This window comes from Sorex fumeus, unplaced genomic scaffold (assembly GCF_029834395.1).
Source record: "Sorex fumeus unplaced genomic scaffold, SorFum_2.1 ptg000015l, whole genome shotgun sequence".
Lineage (NCBI taxonomy): Eukaryota > Metazoa > Chordata > Mammalia > Eulipotyphla > Soricidae > Sorex > Sorex fumeus.
Window position 1 is genome coordinate 1,993,883 of NW_026606072.1, and position 13,960 is coordinate 2,007,842.

Below are 13,960 nucleotides of genomic sequence, written 5' to 3' on the forward strand. Positions count from 1 at the left end.
CATTAATCGTCGATTTGCTCGAGTGGGTGCCAATAATGTCTCCATTTGTCCCTGCCGTGTGCTAATGTAGCCCAATGGAGTCTGTTCATTCTAGGAACACAAAGAGCCTCAAATCGGATCATTCAGGATCTGACCATCTGGTAGGTGGGCGGCCACATGGTCTTTTGACGTCCCTTGGAATCCAGTCAGTAATGGCTCTAGTCCAGCGGTCGTCTCCAAATCTCATTACATGTCCAGCATATCTGATTTTTGATGTCTTGGCAAACGAGACAGTACCCCTGATTCTTGACTGTCGACGGAGGTCGGAACTCCCGATTCTTTCTCTCATTTGAGTGAAACGTGATACTCCAAGCATAGCTCTTTCAATTCCTCTTTGGGAGACCCGAATAGCATTCTCATCCTCTTTGCGTAGGGCCCAGGTCTCTGAGGCGTATGTTAATGCAGGAAGAACAGTGGAATCAAAGAGATGTGCCTGGAGCCTGAGGTTCTTTGTCCTCTTAACTATTTCTTCAATGCTCTTGAAGGTGATCCAAGCCGCTCTCTTCCTCCTGTGCAACTCAGGTGCTAGGTCATTCATCATGTTGACTTCTCGACCTAGGTACACATAACTGTTGCATTCGGAGATGGTCCTTCCATTGATAGCGAATGGAGGGTCAGGAACAAGGCTGTTTCTCATAAACATTGTCTTCGTAAGATTCAGCTATAGTCCAACTTTTCCACACTCACGGCCGAAGTTGGCCAGCATTTGTGCCACTTGGCTAATGTTTGGTGCTATTAGAACAATGCCATCAGCAAAACGGAGGTGGTGTAGTTGCCAGCCTTCTAACTTAACTCCCATTCCTTCCCATTCCAGTCGTCGCATGATGTTCTCGAGGGTGGCACTAAAGAGTTTCGGTGAAATGGTATCACCCTGCCGAACCCCTCTCTTGACATCAATGATTGCTTCTTTGTAGAATGGTGAGATCCTGGTAGTGAATCTGTAATACAGCTCACAGAGGATCTTGATGTATTGAGTTTGAATGCCCTGATTGGCTAGGGCTTCGATGACTGCTTCCATCTCAACAGTATCAAAAGCCTTCTTTAAATCAATGAACGTTAGACAGAGCGGCATCTTGAACTCCCGAGAAACCTCAAAGAGCTTGGTTATCATGTAGATATGGTCAATGGTGCTGAATCCTTTGAGGAACCTGGCTTGCTTGCATGGTTGTCCTTCATCTAGTGTTCTGCCAATCCTATTCAGAATGACTCGAGTGAACAGCTTGTAGATGACAGACAACAGGCAGATTGGGCGATAGTTGCCAATGTCATGAATGTCTCCCTTCTTGTACAGTAGTACAGTCCTGCTGGTTTTCCATTGGGACGGAACCTTGCATTCAGACAGGTACCGTGTGAAGAGCAGAGCCAGTGTATTGATGAGTACTGACAACAGGTTCTTCAGGTGTTCAGGTCTGACCTTGTCTGGGCCGGGTGCTGTTTGTTTCTTTTTTTTTTCTGTAGGAGTACTGCTATTTATTCAGCCACTGATTAGCTGATTGAATTGTGCATGAACTCCACCTTACTTTTTTTTTCCATTTTTTATAATTTTATTTATTGAATCACCGTGAGAGCAGTTACAAAGCTTTTGGGTCTAAGTCTCAGTCATACAAAGAAACACCTGTACCTTCACCAGTGCCCGTTCTCCACCACCAAAAATCCCAGTATACCCCCATCCCACACCCTCACCCTGCCTGTGGGGCAGATGATTTCCACATTACTGTCTCTCTACTTTGATCACATTCACTATTTCGACACCAGGCCCACCATTATTTGAGATTTTACCCCAACACTCAGATCTGCTGAAAAGGCAACAATAGACAATTTGTGTTCTATTGCTGGTTATGAATAACATATGATGTCGTGTGGCTGCAGTAGGGCCATGTGGTTTTGAAATTCCGAAATTTTAACACTTAAATCTGGAGGGATTTCTGCCAAAAGCCACTGGGTTTAGAGATCTGCTCCTGAGTCTCTGGGATCATGGCCGTTGAGCAGCTTGATGAGGAGCCAGAGAGGCCATTCGTGGGCGATGACTTGGGGTCTCGTTGGGGTGGGGAGGACAGGCCCGGCTCCCCCGCCACCCCCATCCCGTGAGGCCCAACAAGTTTCGTCACTGCGGGCCCAAGCCTGACTGTCTAGTGGCCTCTGGAGGATGACAGCCACCAAGTGGCCAAGAGGGAGCAGGCAGAGGGACAGCACCCATTCCCCCCTGGGGTGGCCCGGCGACAGTAACCTACTGTGGGGTCCGGACACATTTCTACCAAAAGCCGCTGGGTTTCGAGATTTGTTTCTGAGTCTCTGGGATCAAGGCCATTAAGCAGCTTGATCAGGAGCCAGAGAGGCCGTTCGTGGGCGATGACTTGGGGTCTCGTTGGGGTGGGGAGGACAGGCCAGGCTCCCCCGCCCCCCCATCCCGTGAGGCCCAACAAGTTTCGTCACTGTGGGCCCAAGCCTGACTGTCCAATGGCCTCTGGAGGATGACAGCCACCAAGTCACCAAGAGGGAGCAGGCAGAGGGACAACACCCTTTCCTCCCTGGGGTGGCCCGGCGACAGTAACCTACTGTGGAGTCCGGATGCATTTATGACAAAAGCCACTGGGTTTTGAGATATTTTTCTGAGTCTCTGGGATCATGGCCATTAAGCAGCTTGATCAGGAGCCAGAGAGGCCATTCGTGGGCGATGACTTGGGGTCTCGTTGGGGTGGGGAGGACAAGCCTGGCTCCACCCCCATCATGTGAGGCCCTGTGTGTCTCATCACTGGGGGCCCAAATGTGACTATCCAGTGGCCTCAGACAGATGGCGGTCACTGGGATGCCAGGGGGAACAGGCCAAGGCACGAAATCTATTCCCACCTGGGTTGGCCCAGCACCGGTAGCCTACTGCAGCAACCAGATGCATTTCTACCTAAAGCCACTGGGTTCTGAGATTGGTTTCTGAGTCTCTGGGATCATGTCCATTAAGCAGTTCAATCAGGAACCAAAAAGGCCTTGCCTCCAATTATATAGCTGAGCCGGAGGTGGTTTGTGGGTGTGTTTCCCACATACCTAACTTTTGGCCGTTTACTTTCTTGGTAAACTTTGCCCCAAGTTTTTGGGGTCTGGCCAAAGGCACAGCAGCAATTTTGGGGTATCTGGAAGTCTGCAGGCGCCATGAGGCTGCTGATGCACTTGCCTCACAGGTACAGATTGACCTGCTGGCAGCACCATATCTCCACTGCTGTTTGTTTCTTTACTGACGAAATGGCGTGTTGGATTTCAGAAGGGAGAACATTGGAACGACATATCCATCCTGTGGAATTTGGTATGTGGGCAGGTAGACATGGCTATCGAAGAGATCTGAGTAGAAGTCCTGGATAATCTTCTCCATTGCCATTCTGGAAGATGTGATAGATCCATCAGGACATTGGAGGGCAGTCATCTTGGTCTTGTAGTTGGCGAAGGACAGGCAGGTGTTACAATGCTTTTCCTGGCTTCTGACGCATCTACCGGCATTTCTGCTCTTTTCTCTTTGAGGTCTTCCTTGATTGCATCTCTGCACTGCTTTGCGAGCTTGGACATTTGGTTGTGGTTGCCTGAGGCATACGCCAAACCACATTGGCAAATAAGCTCAAAAGTTTTCAAAGACAGGCATTTTTTTGTGACTTTCTCTCTCTTGGCATTCCTCACACAATCATGGAGGTGCTGAACCAGTTGATCGTGTTCCTCTTTAATGTTGTCAACAATGGAATCTTCACATGTTGCAGCAATGGTGCCAAAGAGCTCCCAGTTGGTGGTAGTTCTGGGAGTTCTCTTCTTAAACTTTGCAGCCCTTTCTCCCTGCTCTGTGAAGTAGAATTTTGCATGAAGGAGATGGTGGTCTGATCCCATTTGGAATTTTGAGACAACAGTGACATCGGTCAGGCAAAATTGTCGATTGAATATGATGTGTTCTATTTCGTTGTGGAACCATCCACCGGGAGACTTCCATGTCCAACGTCTAGATTCGACCTTCTGGAACTGTGAGTTACCATGGATGGTCTCGGTCGACATGATGAACCCAGACAGTCTCTCACCCTGTTCATTCCATTCTAGGCCATGGGTCCTGATATGGAGTTCTTCAGCTGATCTTCTGGGTCCTATCTTGGCATTAAAATCACCAACAATGGTCTTTTAGAAGGTGTGGTCTTTATAGAACTTCTCCAGTTCCATGTAGAACTTCTCAATTTCTCCATCATAATTGGATGTTGGTGTGTAGACAACGAAGATAGAAACTGCCAGCAGTGAGCCACATCTATTCAAGTGTAATCGTCCGATTCGGGTTGTTAGGCATTCAAATGAATCAATACAAAAGGCCAAGTTCGTGTTGACAAGGACACCAATGCCTCTGACGCCCCTTTTATCGCATGTTCTGAGGAACAATTCTCCAGTGTCAAAAACGGCGTGATGTGATTGATGCCTTCTTTTGTCAGTCAGACCAATAATGTTGTACTTGATCTATCGCGCTTGTACCATCAGGTCCTCAATGGATTCATCCGATGCTAGCGTACGTGCATTGAAAGTACAGACAATCATTTTTGTCTTTCTTCGGTTTGGCAGCCTATTTCGGCTTGAGATTTTATCAGCCTCTCCTTCCTCATCCTTCTCAATGCTGCCATATTGGTGACGCCTTCAGGGTCAGGGGAATGAGACCCATTGTAATTACTGGTTTTGGCATATCGAATACACAACGTATAGCTTGCCAGGCTCTGCCGTGTGGGCAGAATACTCTCGGTAGCTTGTCAGGCTCTCCGAGATGAATAGAGGCTTTTGGGGCAGCCTCTAATCACCCTTGTAGGTGTTCCCATGGTTCACACCATATTTGAACCCTATCAAATATGGTAGGGCAGTTCTGGAAGATGGATATTAAGTGTCTTATAATGTGTCACGCGGCCGCCAATCGGCCACGCGGTCTGGAAAGTGTCCTGGAGCATGGCGGTGGCTGGGTAGTGGAGGTAGTGGAGGTAGTGAAGGTCTGCCGGTGAGGTATTTATCTGGTACTGGTAGGGGTAGGGTGGATCTTCTGTGTGCAATCTGGCCGTTGGTGGAAGCAGATAGGGCAGGGTAGGGTGAGGCTCCTGATTTTAATCCCTTCGTCACCTGTGGTTGGTGGGAGCAAGCAGAGAATCTCTGTCCCTGGGTCTGTTGAGCCTGGAGTCTAAGGTCTCAGAGTTCTGCTTATCTTGTCTGTGGGACTTCAGTCATGCGTGAGTCTCGGCCTGAGCGCCCAGAAAGCGTCCTCTTCTCCAGAATCCTCTCAAATTGTCTGTCCCACTGCAAACTTCCCAATCTAGCCACATGACCACAAGCTTCCCAAACTCACCTCCTGCTCTACTTATCTGTTAATTCCATATTGTGTTATTTGAATGGTGGCCTTGTATACTGACTCTTTTCATGCCCCTGTATTATCCCTAGACTTAAATTATAAGTGCCTGAATATAAGCATGACAGTGTTTATATCTGCTATAAAACACAGCAGGGATTCTTTGTGCCTTTCTTAGACATACGAATGTTTCTATGTTTTTAACAGACATATTTACTGATAACATCTTGAAAGAATAGAATGGGATCATATTTTTCATTCCTATCCACAGCAATCATTTTCTAAATCCCATTCTGAGGACTATAAAAACCCACCCCAACCCTGTCTTCTCAAGAAACCACAAGGATCCAGGAGCAATGTTTGTAAACTCCGTAAATATGTCTGGGTTCTTGCCCCTTCTCCAACAATATAAACTTTGAATGAATCACTGGAAACTGTCTGGAAACTCAGGTCACAATGTGGAGTCCCGTGGCTCTCGTTTGTACAGGCTATTTGTCTTGATTAACATCAATCTACTCTAGGTATAGTGTCAGATCTTTCATCCTATTAAATCAGGAGTGATGCTCAATGGAATTTTCCTAACACTGGGAGAAAGACTTTCAAAGGACTGTTTATCCTGCTATTCTTCTTGGCTATTCTGGAGCTCACATCCTGAGGATCTCTGCCTAACTCTTTCCATAGGGAAGCCCAGGCCTTCTTCATCCCAGAATTAAACCCTCTGGATTCCTTATCCAAGAGTAGATGAAGCATTCTCCACTTTAGTTCTAAAGATTCCACTGGCAAAAGAGGTCCTTGTTTCCTGCATAATAGTAAATATTTCTTTCACTCCAAGGTGAGGGCCTCCCTTCTTGGACAAAAATCAAAGTTATCACAGCAGGTGACAATAGAAAGATTGAGTGGCAAAAAGAAATGGGGAGAGAGACCTGCATCAGAAATTATCATTTCCATGACAGTTCATGCCTTCTGTCTCTAAGTGCTTTCCTTGGGTAACTTCATTTATTCTAATGACTTAAAAGTAAACTCATTCCTAGCTAATAAACTGCAAATACTGATGTCTCCAACTGACTATTTTTAGTGGGGGTGGGGAGAGGGGGGTGAGGGCCACACCCAACCCAAAGTGCTCAGAACTTTCTCCTGGCTCTGTGCGCAGGAGTCACTTTTGGCAGGGCTCAATGGACCATATAAGGTACCAGAAATGGAACCCAGGTGGGTCGCATGCAGAGCAAGCACCCTAGCCATTATACTATCACTCCAGCCTTTCCATCTACCTATTCCACCCCTGAATTTCAAAAAGATAATGTCTGTAAGGGATTGGAAAGATAATTCAGTGGGTAGGGCACTTGACTCGCATGCAGCCAACCTGGGTTCAATTTCTGACACCCCACAGGGTCCCCTGAGCCTCACCAGGAGTAATCTTGAGCACAGAGTCAGGAGTAAGCCCTGAGTGCCACCGGTGTGCCCCCCAAACAAATCAACAAGAAGTTCTATACCAGAGCTGGAATGATAGCACAACGGGTAGGGCATTTGCCTTGCACGCGGCTGACGTGGGTTTGATTCCCAGCATCCCATATGGTTCCATGAGCACCTCCAGGAGTGATTACTGAGTGCAGAGCCAGAAGTAACCCCTGAGCATCACCGGATGTGACCCAAAAAGCAAAAAAAAAAAAAAAGTTCTATACCTATTTCCTATTTTCCCTAAATCTGTCTTTTCCCAGGCTTTCAGTCACTATCAATTCTTATTAGTTCCCTTGGATGAATCTGCACTGGAAGCCACCCTTCCAACTCTAAGCCCATTCAACCAATTACCATCATCACATCCTGGTGATTTCTTCCCTGCAAATAAAGTTCAAGCCAGAGTTTCTCTCCATCCTCACAAGTCAGTGCTTGTGTCCCAACCAAATCCAGAGGCTGAACTTCCACCATAATTTCCAGTGTGATAGTATAATCAGTACAGCCTGGGGGTAGGGGTGGGGCGGTGGGCAATTAGGTTAGGAGGGAGGAATGTTATGAATGGAATTAATATCCTTATAAAAGAGACCACAGAGAACTCTCAGGCTGCTTTGGTTACTGGAGGACACAGCACAGAAGCACAAAAGGCAGCTTTTTTTGTGAATAAAGCAGCAGGCTTTCATCAGATACCAAGAGTTCTGGTATCTCAATCTTGGACTCCAGGCTCCCAAACATGAGAAATAAGTGTGTTTTTATGAATGTGTGTTTATACAGTTTGTGTTGTTTTTGTTGTTGTAGTCTGACTAAATTAAGTCAAGTTGCTACCACTTTTTTGCTCTATTCCCTAATCTTTCTCCAGGATCCCGTCTCGCTTTTCAACCTTTTACCCATAAATCTCATGGGGTGAGGGGGGAGTTGTGTGCTCAGGGATCAGCTGTGCTCAGAGCTTACTCCTGGTTTTGTGCTCAGAGATCCCTCCTGTTAGGACATAAATATATCATGTTAGGGGCTACTAGATGACTGACCCAGGTTTCTTATCTCACTGTTCTGTTTACCCAGTAAGTCTTGTTTTTGTTAAGTATAAATTGAGTTACATAACTTCCCTGCTATCATAATATGGACCTTCCATCCAAAATCAGACCAAAACCAAAATTGCTAATAAAAGTACTTTATCTAGAAGACAGTCTCAGAAAAGACTAGAATAAAGATTGAAAAGTATAAGGCAGGGAAGAAATCTAATCAAGAGTACATTACCAAGAAAATGAGCACATTGCCAACAGAAAGCTTATCTCTTAACTGAGAAAACGATTAAAATAGAGCTAGAGAGCTAGTACAGAGGCTTGGATACTTAACTGCATATAGCTGCTACTGAAACAATGGTGTGAATCCCATCACGACACCTCACTGGGTGTCACACCTCTCAGCACAGCCAGTTGTGAGTGAAATAAATGATACATATATATATATATACATATACACACATATATATTGCACATATATGTACATAGATACATATGTATATGAATAAGAGACTGGCAAAGAAAACAGAAAGTAGGGGTATTAATTTATCAATCAATTGTCATTAGTCTTTTGCTCTAAATTTTCTGGCATGTGAGGGTAGATGAAATCCCTGTCACTTCGCTCTTGTCCCACAAGGGAGCAAAACCGATTCTGAATGCCAGAGAGTTACACATGCTGGTACTTGAAAGATAAGATGACAAGTAAAGAGAGAGTACTTGTGAGGGAAGATGGCAGGATGCCAAGAGCATCTATACCTACTCCAGTATTCTCTAGCAGCTTCCCATTGGGTTTTGAGTGGAATATAACCTCCCACTCAACTTCCTGGGCTCTGTCTGACCTGGTTTTCACTCACCTGCTCTCATCAAGCAGACCCTCTTCCCAGCTTGGTCTCCCAGGCAGGGTTAACTTTGGTCTGTTGTTTTGCCTGACGGAATAAAATGCTTGAATCTATGAATCAACTATTGCTTGGAGCTGGAGCTGTCAACCTCCTCCAAATATATTACCTTGTCCTCTCTCTCTTTTTTTCATATTCTTTTGTTGGGGTCCACCAAGAAAAACTTGATCCCATATGTTTCTTATTGCTTCCAACATGACTCGTGCAGATGCTACATAGAATCTGGTTGCCATGGAGTTTTTCACAGGCCAGGCCTGGGATTAGTAAATATGAAGGAAAATGTGAAGTGGGCAGTGAAATAACTGTGATTCCAGCCGCACCCCCCCCCCCCCCACCTCCAATCGAAACAAGGTCAGCAAGTCACGGAAAATGCAACTGTGTGCCTGCTGTCTCACACAGAAATGTTGCTAGCATTTTATTTCAGCTCTCCTGATCCTGGGGGTGTTGTCTTTCCCGTATAGAGAAACGTTTTTGATATTTCAATTTGTTTCAGTCAACAAGCAAAGATACTGCTTGAACCACATCCGTGATCTAATACACAGAACCAAGAACCTCTATCTAGTGGACTCATATCAACAAATGTGGCCAGATCCACATTACGTTCATTTCACCCTGGTTCAGCACTCTTAGCATGCATTTGTTTTAATTATTCCGTTTCCATCAATCACTGTAACACTGTCATCACTGTCATCCCTTTGTTCTTCGATTTACTCGAGTGGTTGCCAGTAAGGTCTCTATTCCTCCCAGTCCTGAGATTTTAGCAGCCTCTCCTTTCTCGTCCTTCCCAATGATTAGAGGCTCTTCCAGGGTCAGGGGAATGAGACCTGTTATCATTACTATTTTTGGCATATCGAATACACCATGGGGAGCTTGTCAGACTCTGCCCATTCGGGCGGGATACTCTCAGCAGCTTGCTGGGCTCTCCGAAATATATATATATATATATATATATATATATATATATTTCTCTCTATGACTTGTTGCCTACTGTCTGAATCCTATCAAATATGGTGTGGTAATTATGGAAAATGGGAAGGAAGTGTCTTATGATGTGTTGCATGGCCGCAAAGTGGCCACACATTCTGGAAAAGCAGCCTGGATTGTGGCAGCGGCTGGGTAGTGGAGGTCAGCTGCAGGAGCTGGGTTCCTTGGGGCAGGGAGGGCTCTCACCCTCCCCCCTCTGGGGCACCCCGAGTGAAAACAGCCTGGCGCGGAGTCCCGTGGCATGATTATGGGAGCCTCATTTTATGCTCCCTTCAGGGAGAAGCAGCCTCACACATGAATGAAGTCCCATGGAACCCAGATAATGCAGAACTTTGTGACCTTAGACTCTGGGCTCAATGGGACCCAGGAGCAGAGATCCTCTGCCTGCTTCCCCCAGTATCCAGCAACCCAGGGGTCATACCCATAAGCCACTCTCTGCTGGCCAGATAATCTTCTCATCAGCCACCCTCCAGATTCCATCAATAAAACTGGCAAACTTTTGCAGTGCTTTGGGTAGGCTCTGCACCTCATGGCAGGTCACATTGGAACCCATCAAGGTAGATTGTTTGGAGAACAACAGTCTCTGTGGGGACATGTTAGGGGGACATAGCAGTTTCTCGAGAAGGGGAGCTAACTTCAGATCAAGAAGAAACTGATGTTTCCCAAAAATACTAAGAAGAACTTTTTATAATTCAAAGAAACCTTAAAGGGTAATTACAACAAACAAACAAGGATGACTGTTACCAATGGAGTGTAAGAAATGTTGCACAAGAAAAAAATAACCATATGTTTCTGCCTCAACTTTTAATATTTTTATAGTCATTGCAATGAAAATACTGGGAATGGACTGTCCAAAAGTAAAATTTTGCTAAATGGAGAGATGTTAAAATATTAAACAGAGAAGGAAATATGTGAGAAAAAGGTTAAACATTAAAAAAAAGGTCAAACATTCACCTTCCACAGTAAGAAGTAAAAAACAATGATGCCTAAAGGAAAAAATAAAGTAGTAATACAAGCTTATCAAACAGAAATATGAAACATATAGCAAGAGAATCAGTTTGAATGTTTGAATGAGCAAATAAATATAAAGAATCCATCAGTCTGGAAGCTACCTTTGAAAAACAATAATAAACTCAGGGCTGGAAAGATAGTACAGCAGGTATGGCACTTTCCTTATATGCAGCTGCTCCGAGTTCAATCCCTGGCTCCTGGGACTGAATATTTGCACTCAGCGATCACTCATGGTGGGTTCAGGGGATATGTGAGAAAATAGTTAACCATTCACCTTGCACCATAGGAAGTGAAAAATAACTTCTGCTGGAAAAGCTAAACCTTTAGCTTTTTTGTTGTTTTGTTTTGTTTTGTTTTGGGGACATATCTGGCACTGCTAAGGCTCTGTGTTCAGGAATCACCTTGTCAGGCCTTGAGGGACCAGTGCTGAGTCAAGGTCAGCAGTGCTCAAGGCAAGCACCTCACCCACTGTCCTATCTTTCCAGCACACTTTAGCTTTGTTGGAAAATACCTGAGATATCACAACTCTTCTCCTTTCATAGTTTGTCTCTCTTCTAACATGAGTTCAGGACCACTAGCAACAGAGTAACACTAGGGTGGGGTCAGGACACTGAGTGACCTGGAATCCCCCTGAGCACAGTTAGCAATAGTAGTGGTGTCCAGATGTCACCAAGCTGGAGAGACAATTCATGAGCTGAGTATAGTATACTGCAAGGCATGCAAAGTATGCAGATTAGGCATTCAATACCTACCATATATGGTCCCCTGATCACAGAGCCAGGAACAACCCCTGAGAACTTCTGCATGTGGCCTAAAAAACAAAAACAGCCAACAACCAACCAACCAAAGAGAAACCACCAAACCAAATTGCAAATCCACTGCAGATGGGTATGGTAGTAGCCAATGCACCAAATTTCCTCCATTTTTCCTTCTAATCAGACAAGGTCAGGATATCAGGCTTAATGGATGGGCCAGAACCTTTTAGATTTTCTAAGAATATACATTCATCTGTGAACCGGAGTAACATTTAGACAGAATTCATTGAATTTTATTAGAGCTCTGTAATAACTTAACTGGACAGCATTTGGAGATCAGGCTTTCTAATGAAAAGGATGAATCTCACCAGTGCTTGGGCAGGTATCCAAGCAGTATAAGAAAGTAAAGCATGCATTTTTCCAGTTCCCACCCAAAGAAAAGCCCCTAAATGCTTTCCTAAACGAGGAAATAAATATATATATTTAAATAAACAATAAATAAGTAAATATTTTTGCCTTTTTGGGTCATACGCTGTGATGCACAGGGGTTACTCTTGGCTCTGCACTGAGGAATTACTCCTGGTGGTGTTCAGGGGACTATATGGGATGCTGGGGATTGAAACTCATGCAACATCCAACCTGCTGCACTATTACTCTGGTCCCAGATCTACTTTATTATATTTTAATAAATAGATCTATTTATTTCCTTGCCTAGGAAAACATTCAAGACTCTATGTATCAATAGATGACTGGATACAAAAAGATGTATATAGTCACAACAGAATACTACTCAGATGAATTTTTTTAAATTAAAAAAGATGAAATTTCACCATCTGCAACAACATTGATGGACCCAGAGGGCATTAAGCTTAAATAAGTCAAAGAAAAACATTGCATCATTTCACTCATATGTAGCATATAGGCCCACCCAACAAAGGAGTGACCTGAAGTTCTCAAATTATAAAAAGTGAACTTGAAAAAATAAAACTGAGCTGTCATTTTCCAGCGTAAGTGCCAGGATCCTAAGTGTAAGTGCTCTTCTAGCAAACAGCAGAGACTGGGGGAGCCGGATCCAAATCTAGGGCTGCCATGTACAGGTGGAGAGCAGCAGGTGAGTACAGCCATGCCTCTCTGCCTCAATTTCCTCATCTACAGTAAAGGAGTCCAGTATCAGCGTTCCCTCCAAAGATTACAGATCAGCAGAACACCCAGAACACAGTAATGCAGTAATAGAGAAGAGCAGCAAGCACTGCACACAGAACAACAGAGTATTGGGGAACTGGAGTATTCTCCAGTTCAGAACTGTTCAGAAGTGAGAGTTGGTTTTGTTTCGTTTTACTAAAGCCCTGGCGCCCTCTAGTGGGTAGGCTGAGCAGTCAACTCTGAGTCGCTTACCGCCTGTATTCTCACTTGGGAAATCAGACTGATTGCTTCCCTTCCTATGTTTTGGATACCATGTGTCTTCTTTCTTCATCTTTAATAGAACAAGTTTTTCCCTATCTCCTCTCATGTAAAGTCACATCCTCTTTATCACTGTAAGCAAAATTGCAAGTTCCACATTACCCCAGAAAGAAGAACAAATATATTCTTGACACTGCAATTTAGTCTCAGTGAGAAGAATATTTCCAATTTCTGAAGTGGTATAAATCACATCTTAAAAGGTATGATTTATACCAGAGATACTGATAAGCATTTTGGACACTGAAATTTAAGAAACAATTCAAATGGTTAACACTGTTTACTCTTGTCTAAAGGAACCTAGAAGAATCCTTAACATTTACTTCCATTGACCTTTTTAAAACACGCTGGGAAAGAACTCGAACTAGAGTAGTATGATAAGCATGTGGAGAGGCTGGTGGTGGAAAACCAGAGTTATGGGGTCCCCTGCTCTAATTGGAGCAAGGTAAGACAGTGCAAGGGCATATGAGTAAAGAACTGGGGAGAAGAACTATGGGCCAGGTTTCAAATGGTGATATCTAATGTCTGTAGAATCAGCTTACCAAGTGTGTTTTTATGTAACTTCTCAGATTATACCAAGGCCAAAGACAGTGCCTGAATTCAGGATTCTGCAATATGACCCCTCCCCCTCCCACCAAAACTCTTAACCATCACCATTTTAAGTGGACAATTAATTATATGAAGAAGTGAAGCTTTGAAATAAGCCATAGAAAGAAGGACAAATACCAGATGATCTCATTCATTCGTGGTATAGAAAGAGAAAAAAATAGGAAATAGCATCAAGTGATGATAAATCCTCGGCCTTGAATAACAAATCTGAGACCAAACAGCCTGGAAGTGGTTTGGGAGAGCAAGAGGCGGACCACAAGTGACACAAAAACCAGGATGGAGGGTCTTGAGCAAAGGTAGTAGTGAAGGTGTGGTGATTTTTTTTCATCAAAACCACCATAACCATGATACCTAAACTATAAGAAAATTTCAATGTGTATTTAAAAGTGGTGATTGGGGCTAGAGCGA